Below are 9,663 nucleotides of genomic sequence, written 5' to 3'. Positions count from 1 at the left end.
GCAAATCCAAGCGGTAGGCCACTGGTCCAATGCGTTCTAATACCTTATAAGGCCCAAAAAACCGAGGAGATAGCTTCATGGAAGATCGGACCTTTATGGAAGTTTGCTTGTAGGGTTGAAGACGAAGGAAAACCCAATTACCTACAGTAAATTCTCGTTCACTTCGGTGTTTATCAGCTTGTTGTTTCATTCTTGCTTGTGCGGCTGTGAGGTTATCCTTTAAAAGCTGAATAATCTTATTTCTATCCATCAATTCCTTGTCCACTTGATCAACTTTAGAAGAACCAGGTACATACTTTGTAATTGTAGGTGGGGGTTGGCCATAAACTGCTTCAAATGGAGTCATTTTAATAGAAGAATGGTAAGAGGTATTATACCACCACTCTGCCCAGGGAAGCCATTTGACCCATTCCTTCGGTTTGTCGCTAATAAAACATCGGAGGTAATTTTCTAGGCACCTGTTTACCACTTCAGTTTGCCCATCTATTTGTGGATGATAAGCAGTGCTCATATTCAGCTGAGTACCTTGTAAATGAAAAAGTTCTATCCAGAAGGAGCTAGTAAAAATCTTGTCTCTGTCACTAACAATGGAACGGGGACTCCCATGCAATTTAGCTATGTTTTCCACAAAAGTACGAGCAGCACTTGCAGCAGTATAAGGATGTCGTAAAGCACAGAAATGAGTATACTTTGTAAGTCTATCCACGACTACAAGTATAGTACTCTTTCCTTGAGATGATGGGAGACTATCAATGAAATCCATAGATATGTCGGTCCAAGTACCATCAGGAATAGGGAGGGGCTGTAGTAAGCCCGGGGTGGCTATTGTCTCACTTTTGTGACGTTGGCAAACATCACATTCAGTAACAAATTTCTTGATAAAATTTTTCATACCTTTCCAATAAAAAAGTTGTCGAACTCGCTTATAAGTGCGGAGAAATCCCGAGTGACCAGCAATTGGTGATGAATGGAACTCCTTCAGAATTATTGCTTGGCAAGAAGAATGTGGGGCAACCACTATTCGGCCTTTATAGCGCAAGTCCATCGAATCCCAACTATAATTTGAGACAGAACCTGGGGCTTCTTCTAATTTTTTAATGATGTTTTGGATCTCAGGATTATTTGACCATTCCTTTCTGATAACTTCCAAAGTCTTGCAAATAGGAATAGAAATAGCTACTAGTTCAGCTTGTTCTGGAAGACGTGAGAGGGCATCGGCTACTAAATTCTCACTCCCCTTTTTATAAATGATCTCATAATCGAATCCCAACAGCTTTGTGACCCATTTCTGTTGCTCTGGAGAAGAAATCTTTTGCTCTAAAAAATATTTGAGGCTTTTGTGATTAGTGCGTATTTGAAACCGTCGACCAATTAGGTAGGGTCTCCACTTTGTGACTGTATGTATTATAGCTAGCATCTCCTTGTCATAAATAGATAAACTCAAATGGGAAGGGGAAAGAGCCTTACTAGCATAAGTGATAGGCCAACCTTCCTGCATTAATACAGCCCCTATTCCCGCTCCAGAAGCATCAGATTCAATCACAAACATCTTGTTAAAATCTGGTAAAGCCAGCACGGGTGTAGTAGACATTGCAGTTTTCAAGAATTGAAATGCCTGAGTTGCCTCTTCTGACCATCTGAATGCATTTTTCTTTAGAAGTGACGTCAAGGGGGTACTAATTTTGCCATAATTCTTCACAAACTTTCGATAATAGCCGGTTAATCCCAAGAACCCCCTTAAAGCTTTGATTGACTTTGGAATTGGCCAGTCTGTCATCATTTGGATTTTTGAAGGATCAACTGCAACACCCTTTTGAGATATGATATGGCCGAGGTACTCAACCTCAGGTTGCTCAAAACTGCACTTGGATTTCTTGACAAAAAGACCATGCTCACGAAGAATATTAAAGACAGTTCGTAAATGTAATAAATGACTTTCTAAGGAATGACTGTATATTAAAATATCATCAAAGAAAACCAAAACAAACTTACGGAGATGAGCCCGAAATATATCATTCATTAAACTCTGGAAGGTAGAGGGCGCATTGGTTAACCCAAAAGGCATTACTAGAAACTCATAATGGCCATTATGTGTCCTGAAGGTAGTTTTCTGAACATCCCCTTTATGTACTCTGATTTGATGATAGCCCGATCGTAGGTCCAATTTAGTGAAGACCTGAGCTCCTCCTAATTCGTCCAATAGTTCATCCACTACTAGAATAGGATATTTATCTTTCACTGTAATGTTGTTAAGTGCTCGATAGTCAACACACATCCGCCATGAGCCATCCTTCTTTCTGACTAGTAAGACTGGGGAAGAATATGGGCTAACACTAGCTCGTATAACTCCTGTTTTGAGCATCTCTATGACAATCCTCTCTATCTCTGCCTTTTGGAAATGTGGATATCTATACGGTCGGACATTAGTTGGTGCCTTCTCGGGTAATAGTGGAATCCGATGATCATGACATCTAAGAGGTGGAAGTCCGTGTGGCTCTGCAAATATATTCGCAAACTCTGTTAGCAATGATTCAATATTTCCAGCCGGAATGTTCACTGTCATTTCCTTTTCAATGTTATGCAATTGCACCAAAAATCCGGTGTGTGTCTTCCGAAGGACCCGCTCCATCCGATGGCTCGTGATAGTTGTAACCTTATCCTCACGTCTTCCTTTGAGAGTCATCTGTCTTCCATTAATAAAGAACTTCATAATCAGTTTAGAAAAATTCCAAGAGACATCACCTAGGGTTGATAGCCATTCAATTCCGAGCACCACTTCATAGTCTTCCAAAGGTAATAAAAAGAAATCCATAAATAATTCTTGACCTTGCAAAATTAGTTTTATCTTTGAGCACTTGCTGTCACAAGTTAAAATCCGTCCATCGGCGACCTTGACTTCAAATTTGTCGCAACATTCAATATGGTAAGCTAATCGGGCTGTAATTTTTCTATCCATAAAATTATTAGTGCTACTCGTATCAATCAAAATAGTGACAGACTGGTGTTTCAGAGTTCCCTCAATTTTCATAGTTTGTGGATTAGAGTAGCCAGCCAATGCATGCACTGTATGTGTGACGGCTTCAACATCATCATTAATTTCCACTTCTTCATGATCGGAATCTGATACTTCTACTTCCGGTTCCTCCTCGATCGGTTCAATCATCAAAAGTCTTCCTTGTTTGCATCGATGCTCCTTACTCCACTTTTCATCGCAATGCCAGCACAAACCCTTCGCTAACCTTTCTTTGAGTTCTTCTTGGGTTAGTCTGCTAGTGTTATAGTTTCGACTTGGAGTAGATGAGGTAGGTTGCCTGCTAATCACCTGTTTATTGGCACCTCTATTTCGACGATATTCCACACTGATTTTTTTCTTCATGTAGGCGTGCAAATGAAATCGCAGCCATCATAATGCGAGGTTGACGAGCCTTAACCTCACACCGGATCTCGAGAATAAGCCCTTCAATAAATGTACCCAGAAGTTGTCATTCTGACCAATCTCTAGCTTGGTCGGACAATCTTTCAAATCTACTCTGATATTCCAACACTGTAGAAGTCTGACGAATTTTGGCGAGTTGGCCATCAACATTCTCATATTCGGATGGGCCAAAACGAACAAGAAGTCCTCTTTTAAACTGCTCCCACGAAGGAATTCCATGGCAAGTTTCGTACTAATCATACCATTGGATTGCATCTCCATCGAGCTGGATTGAGGCCACTTCTACCTTAGATTCTTTTGGAGTTCTGTGAAAACGAAAAATTTTTTCCGCCCTAGAGATCCAACTAGTCGGATCCCCATCTTCCCATCGTGGAAATTCTACCTTGATACGTGGGTAGTGTGTGTCACCATCCTGGGGCCCTTTTCCTGTATCTCTTGATCTGTTTAGCGTAGAACTTAAGCTTCCATCTTGTTGAAACCCACTAAAGTGCTCTAACAAGCTCTTTTTGAAATCATGAAGAGTTTCTTGTAGCCAATTTTCAATTCTGGTTTCCAACGCTTCCATTTGTGCCTTCACTGAGTTATCGGTAGCCATTGCGTATGATTGCAAGTCGGTAATCCCCAGTTCTTGTTTCTGATGTCTAGTCAAGGGCATTTGCACAGTAGCTGGGCAGTAGCAGCGACAGTGGCGACAGTCGGCAGCAGCAAGGGAACCCACGCGACTATGGCGCGGCTGAAACAAGGGCAGAGCAAGTGTGCTCTGTTTCGGTTAGATGCAGAGCAAGGTGTGGCGTGGCTGAAACAAGGGCAAAGCAAGTGTGCTATGTTTCGGTTAGATGCAGAGCAAGGTGAAGCGGCGACAGTTGGGAGACGAGCGGCGGTCATCGCACGGTGGACCACAACGGTGATGGGTCGGCTGGGCGGCAACGACACTCGAGGGAAAGAGGAGTGCTGGAGGAGGCGCGGCTGGAAACAAGGGCAGCAGCGGTGAGTTGCCCTGTTTCGGTCGCTGTGAAGAGGGGCGGGGCAATCGGCGGCTGCGGCTGCGACCCGGGGGGGGGCACGGTGGCAGAGAAGTTAGGGCAGCGTCGCCGAGAGTCTCAACGACGAAGGGGTGGTCCGTTGGCAGGGAGACGGCGCCAGTGATCCTTCTCGCTCGAGCAAGACGGGAAAGCGAGGAGGAGAGGTCGCCGGCTGGGGGGCAGCGGCGGCGTTGGTCGATCAGTTGGGACGCAGCGCCGGTGGTGGAAAGGAGGTAGTAAGGGAGGGCGCGGCCTGCCGGAGAGCAGGGGCGGCGGTGGCTGGCCGCAAGCAGAGGAAGCAGGGATGTGTGGCTGCTGCTTCTTCTTCTTCTCTCTCTGCTTTCTCTCTTCCTTCCCTTTCTTTTTTTTTTTTTTAGTTACGTTGCAGCGGGAACGTGCAAGGATCGCCGCTCTGATACCAATTGATAAGACCCTAAAGTCTTATCGTAAAAAGAAGAAGAGAAGGGGATGATCACTTCGAGGGGATCGACCTCCTTGATCGCTTCGAGGGGATCGGCCCTCCTTGATCGCTTCGAGGGGATCGACCTCCTAGGGTTTGTCAAAAGACAAAATAGTATTTGTCATAGATAATTGAAAAGAAGCAATTACATCTATATTTATAGAGTTCCGACTTTAGCTAAACTAAATAGACTTAATAAATACGCAGAAAATAAAAAAAAAACACAGAAAATAAAAGGAAAAATAAAAGGATCCTAACAGATCCCTATAGGCCCAAGTGGTAAGGGGAGTTGGTAGGGCCAAGCTTTTCCCTATCATTCATCCCACGGAAGGTATGCTTGGGGCTATGCAAAGGAGTCTCGAAGTACATCATTTTGCTTGTATTTACTACACACTTGCATGAGTGCTATTTTTGCTATGAGTTCCTTGCTGAGGTTGTGATGGTTGGTGCAAGGTCCGTCGAGGCGGACAAAGCTCTTTGGTAGGGGCGATTGTAGGAGTGACAGATGTTGACTTAAGGGAACCTTTCTTTTTTTTCTTTTTTTTTTCTTTTCTCTCTATCTTTATTCTCCACTGTTTGCACGGGAGTTTACTCTCTCTCCTTTTTTGACCTCCTGTAAGAGGTTTCCTTCTTCGTTTTTGCTTCCCCCTTTTGTCCCGAAGTTTAGGTCTTCTTTTGGGCCTACCCCCTCTTCCACTTTTGAGGGTCGGTACTTGATCGTGTGAATGAGAGGATCGCTATCAGTCTGCCATAGAGGCTTTCATTATAGTGAGTTATAATTCAACTATCGTAGCAGGAGTATTGGTATCAATCTGCTATGGTGGCTTTTGCCATAACATAACGGGTCTTGATTCAACCATCATAGTGGGAGTATTAGTATCGATTCAGCATAACGGGTCTTAATTTGACCGTCATAATGGGAGTATTAGTATCATTCCGCCATAAATGGGATCTGATTCGACCATCGTAGTGGGAGTATTAGTATCAATCCATTATAATGAGTCTTGACTTGACTGTCGTAGTGGGAGTATTGGCATCAGTTCGCCATATCAGCTTTCATCGTAGTGGGAGTATTGGTATCAGTTCATTGTAGCATGTCATAATTCGACCCACTATGATGGGCTTTGGCTCTACCATATAAGCGGGAGATCAGACCCATTATGGTGGGATTTGGCTTGACCGAATTGTTAGGAAAAGAGTCGGCACTAAGAGGAGCGGGGGGTGGGTGGTGAATTAGTGCAACGGTAAAATGCGTCAGTTTTGAAAAATTCTTTCATACGATAAAAATCGATTTCGGAAACTTAACTTGAAACACGAAGTAAGAGCATATTGAAGGTAATTTAAATAGAATTATAAACTTAGACTATAGGAGGGGATTTCTCTAGTGATTGCAATAGCATTTTCTCACTTTTAAATACTCTGTGCTTGTATCTATTAACTAGGGATGAGGGGGTATTTATAGGCCTCAAATTGATTCAAACTTAGAGCCTAAAAACATCTCATCCTGGGTTTCCTGGGTTTGAGCGGTACCACCGCCAGTGTCAGTCTGACACTGACACTACACTGGGTGGTACCACCGCCTGCAGCCTCTCGGAGGCTGTGTTTGGGAGGTACCACTGTCCAGACCGATGGTACTACCGCCTGACAAAGTCTCGAAGACTGTGCCACGATGGTGCCACTTCTTGGGTCACTATTTGAGCCTTTCATTAGGCCTAACATAGTCCTTACATGGGCCCAACTGGCCCATAATTGGGTTGGCCCAATTCCAATCCTAATTATGTGCTAACTATGAAATCTAAGATATTTCCTAAGCTAAACAAGTCCATAAGTCTAGTTTCTTCCGGCGAGCTTCTAGCGATCTTTCGGCGAACTTCCGACGATCTCTCGGCAATGTTCCAGTGGACTCCCGGTAAGCTCCTGGACTTTACGACGATCTTCTTGGCAAGTTCCGACTAGCTTCTCTGGTAAGTTCCGAGATTTCTCGGTTGGTTCCTGCAGAACTTCCGATGAACATCTGGACTTCCGACGAACTCTCGAACTCCCAACGAAATTGCGTTCTTGACTTTGGGACTTCATTTTGCTTTATGCCTTGCTATCGTAGTTAATCCTGCATATGTAAAAATACCCTTTGATCTAGACAATTATTACTAAGCTTGAATCATGTTGTCCGGCATGTCATTGGTCCATCGACGCTTCGTCCGATTCTTCGGCGCATCGTCCTCTCTTGTGGCCTATTGCCCAATCGACTAGTTGACTCTGCAACTTCTATATCCTTGGCGCAATATCCGCTCTTTTTGGCTCGATGCCGGAATCCATGGCCCAAAGCCTTCTGTCAATACGTCGACAGATCCTCCGGGCCGATGTCCAATCTTCTGACATATTTTCCTCTGGCCCAACATGATTCTTCCTGCTTTAATTACCTCATCATGATCGAAGCATCCTATGTCACTCAAAATGCAGATCAAATCATAAACACTTATCAGTTGGTTTCATCATCAAAATCCGAGATTCAACACGAATAAGAGAGAGGAGGGACCCACTGCGGGTTTTGGTTTGACCGCATAAACAAGAGGATGGACCCACTATAACAGGCTTTGGCTTGATTGTGTGAACGGGAGGCTAGACCCACTATGGTGGGCTTTAGCTCAATGGCATAAGCGGGAGGATGGACCCATTGTAGGTTTTGGCTTGACTACATAAGCAGGAGGTTGGAACCACTATGGTGGGCTTTGTCATCCTTGTCATGGCATTTTGCCAATAGTGGACACTAAGGTATAAGGCTACTAAGGTTCGAGCCATAAAGCTATTCTTAAAGCTGGTGCTAGCTCCTAAGTGGTCCAGGGAAGCCACGTACAAGGAGTTAGAGGAATTCCGCTAGGGGCTATGGAGGGATTCTGTCACTATAAGCTTATTGTGAGCAAGGGGTCCAACAAGGCGGATCATGCTCCTTTTGCTGTGGTTAACCCAATTTTGACGGTGAGAGTGGTAGGAATAGTACCTAGCATAACAGTGAGGAGAGCTGGCCTCTCTGTCATTTTGGTATGGTGGCTTCTGCCGTAGCAAGCAATGGCTCGACCACTTGATCGAGAGAATGAATATCTATCCACTATAGTGGGTGAGTAGGAGAATGAGTATATGTCTACCATAGCAGGCCTTAGCTCAATCACCTAAGTAGGAGAATGCCGTAGTAGCCAGCATGAGGCCGGTCTTCCCTTTGCCTTAATGTTAGAACCCTTGCAGATTCTAAGCTTAGAGTTGATCTCTTTAGGGGATCGGCTTCCTTGGAACTCTATAGGGGTTCCTTCTTCCAAATTGCTGCTCAAAGGCTGTAGGAAAGATTCATCTATTGCTTTACAAAAGAGAAGGAATACATAGCTATTTATAGGGTTTCTAAACCCTAACTCCTAATAGGACTCGTACTCAAGACTCCTATTCCTTTACAACTCCTAATGCTTCTCTAAGGACAACTCCTAATAGGACTCACACTCAAGACTCCTATTCCTTTACAACTCCTAATTCTTCGCCAAGAGACAAACTCCTAACCCTAGCCGACCTCTTCACTGTTGAATCTCGTATTTTGATAATGAAACTACTTGATATATGTTTATGATTTAATCTGCGTTTTGAGTGACGCAGGATGCTTTGATCAGGATGAGACAATTAAAGCAGGAAAATCATGTTGTGCCGGAGGAACATGTCAGAAGATTGGACGTCGGGCCGGTGGATCGGTCGACGTATCGACAGAAGGCTTCGGGCCGTGGACTCGGGCATCGGGCCAAGAAGAGCGGGTATTGTGCCAAGGATATCGGAGTTGCGGAGTCAACTGGCCGATTGGGCAATAGGCTACAGGAAAGGACGATGCGTCGAAGAATCGGACGAAGCGTCGAGGGACCAATGACATGCCGGACAACTTGGTTAATTGCTTAGGATTAATTGTCTCGATCGAAGTTTGTTTACATGTGCAGGATTAACTACGATGAAAGTTAGACAAGCAGCAGGAGTTGCGCCGGAGTCAAGATCATGATCACGTTGGGAGTTCGAGAGTTCGACGGAAGTTCGGACGGTCGTCGGAGGTTCTGCGAGAACAGATCCGAGAAGTCCAGAAGCTTGCCAAGTGAAGCTCGTTGGAACTCGCCAAGTGGATCGTCGCAAAGTCCAGGAGTTTGCCGGAAGTCCGCAGAAGCATCACCGAGGGTTCATCGGATGATCGACGGAAGTTCGCCGGAAACTCGCCAGAAGAAGCGATTGACGCACCGAAGCAAAGCTGCAGAAATTGTCTTAGATCTAATCGTAGTTAGCACGTTGATTAAGTTGGAAAATGGGAGGTGATCCCATTAGCTTAATCTTGGGGCAATTGGGCCCCTGAAAGACTGGAATTGGGCCGAATGGAGCTAACCATTCGGACCCTGATTGCACCAGGAGGTGCAACCGCCTAGGCCAGGAGGTGGCACCGCTTGGGCTAAGCCTCCCAGCGAGACTGGGCGGTGCAACCTCCCCAGCCAGGAGGTGGCACCGCCTGAGCTCAGTCTTCGAGCAAGACTGGGCGGTGCAACCTCCCTGATAGAGAGGTGGCACCGCCTGAGCTCGGTCTTCGAGCTCTGGCAAAGAGGTGCAACCGCCTCAGTCAAGAGGTGGCACCGCCTGGGCTCAGTCTTCGAGCTCTGCCAGGCGGTGCAACCTCTCCAGTCAGGAGGTGTAACCGCCTGATCCCAGAATTCCGGGATTTGATCGTTTTGAGCTCCAAA

This window comes from Musa acuminata, chromosome BXJ1-9, assembly GCF_036884655.1.
Source record: "Musa acuminata AAA Group cultivar baxijiao chromosome BXJ1-9, Cavendish_Baxijiao_AAA, whole genome shotgun sequence".
NCBI classification, from domain to species: Eukaryota; Viridiplantae; Streptophyta; class Magnoliopsida; order Zingiberales; family Musaceae; genus Musa; species Musa acuminata.
Note: the sequence above shows the minus strand (reverse complement) of the source record.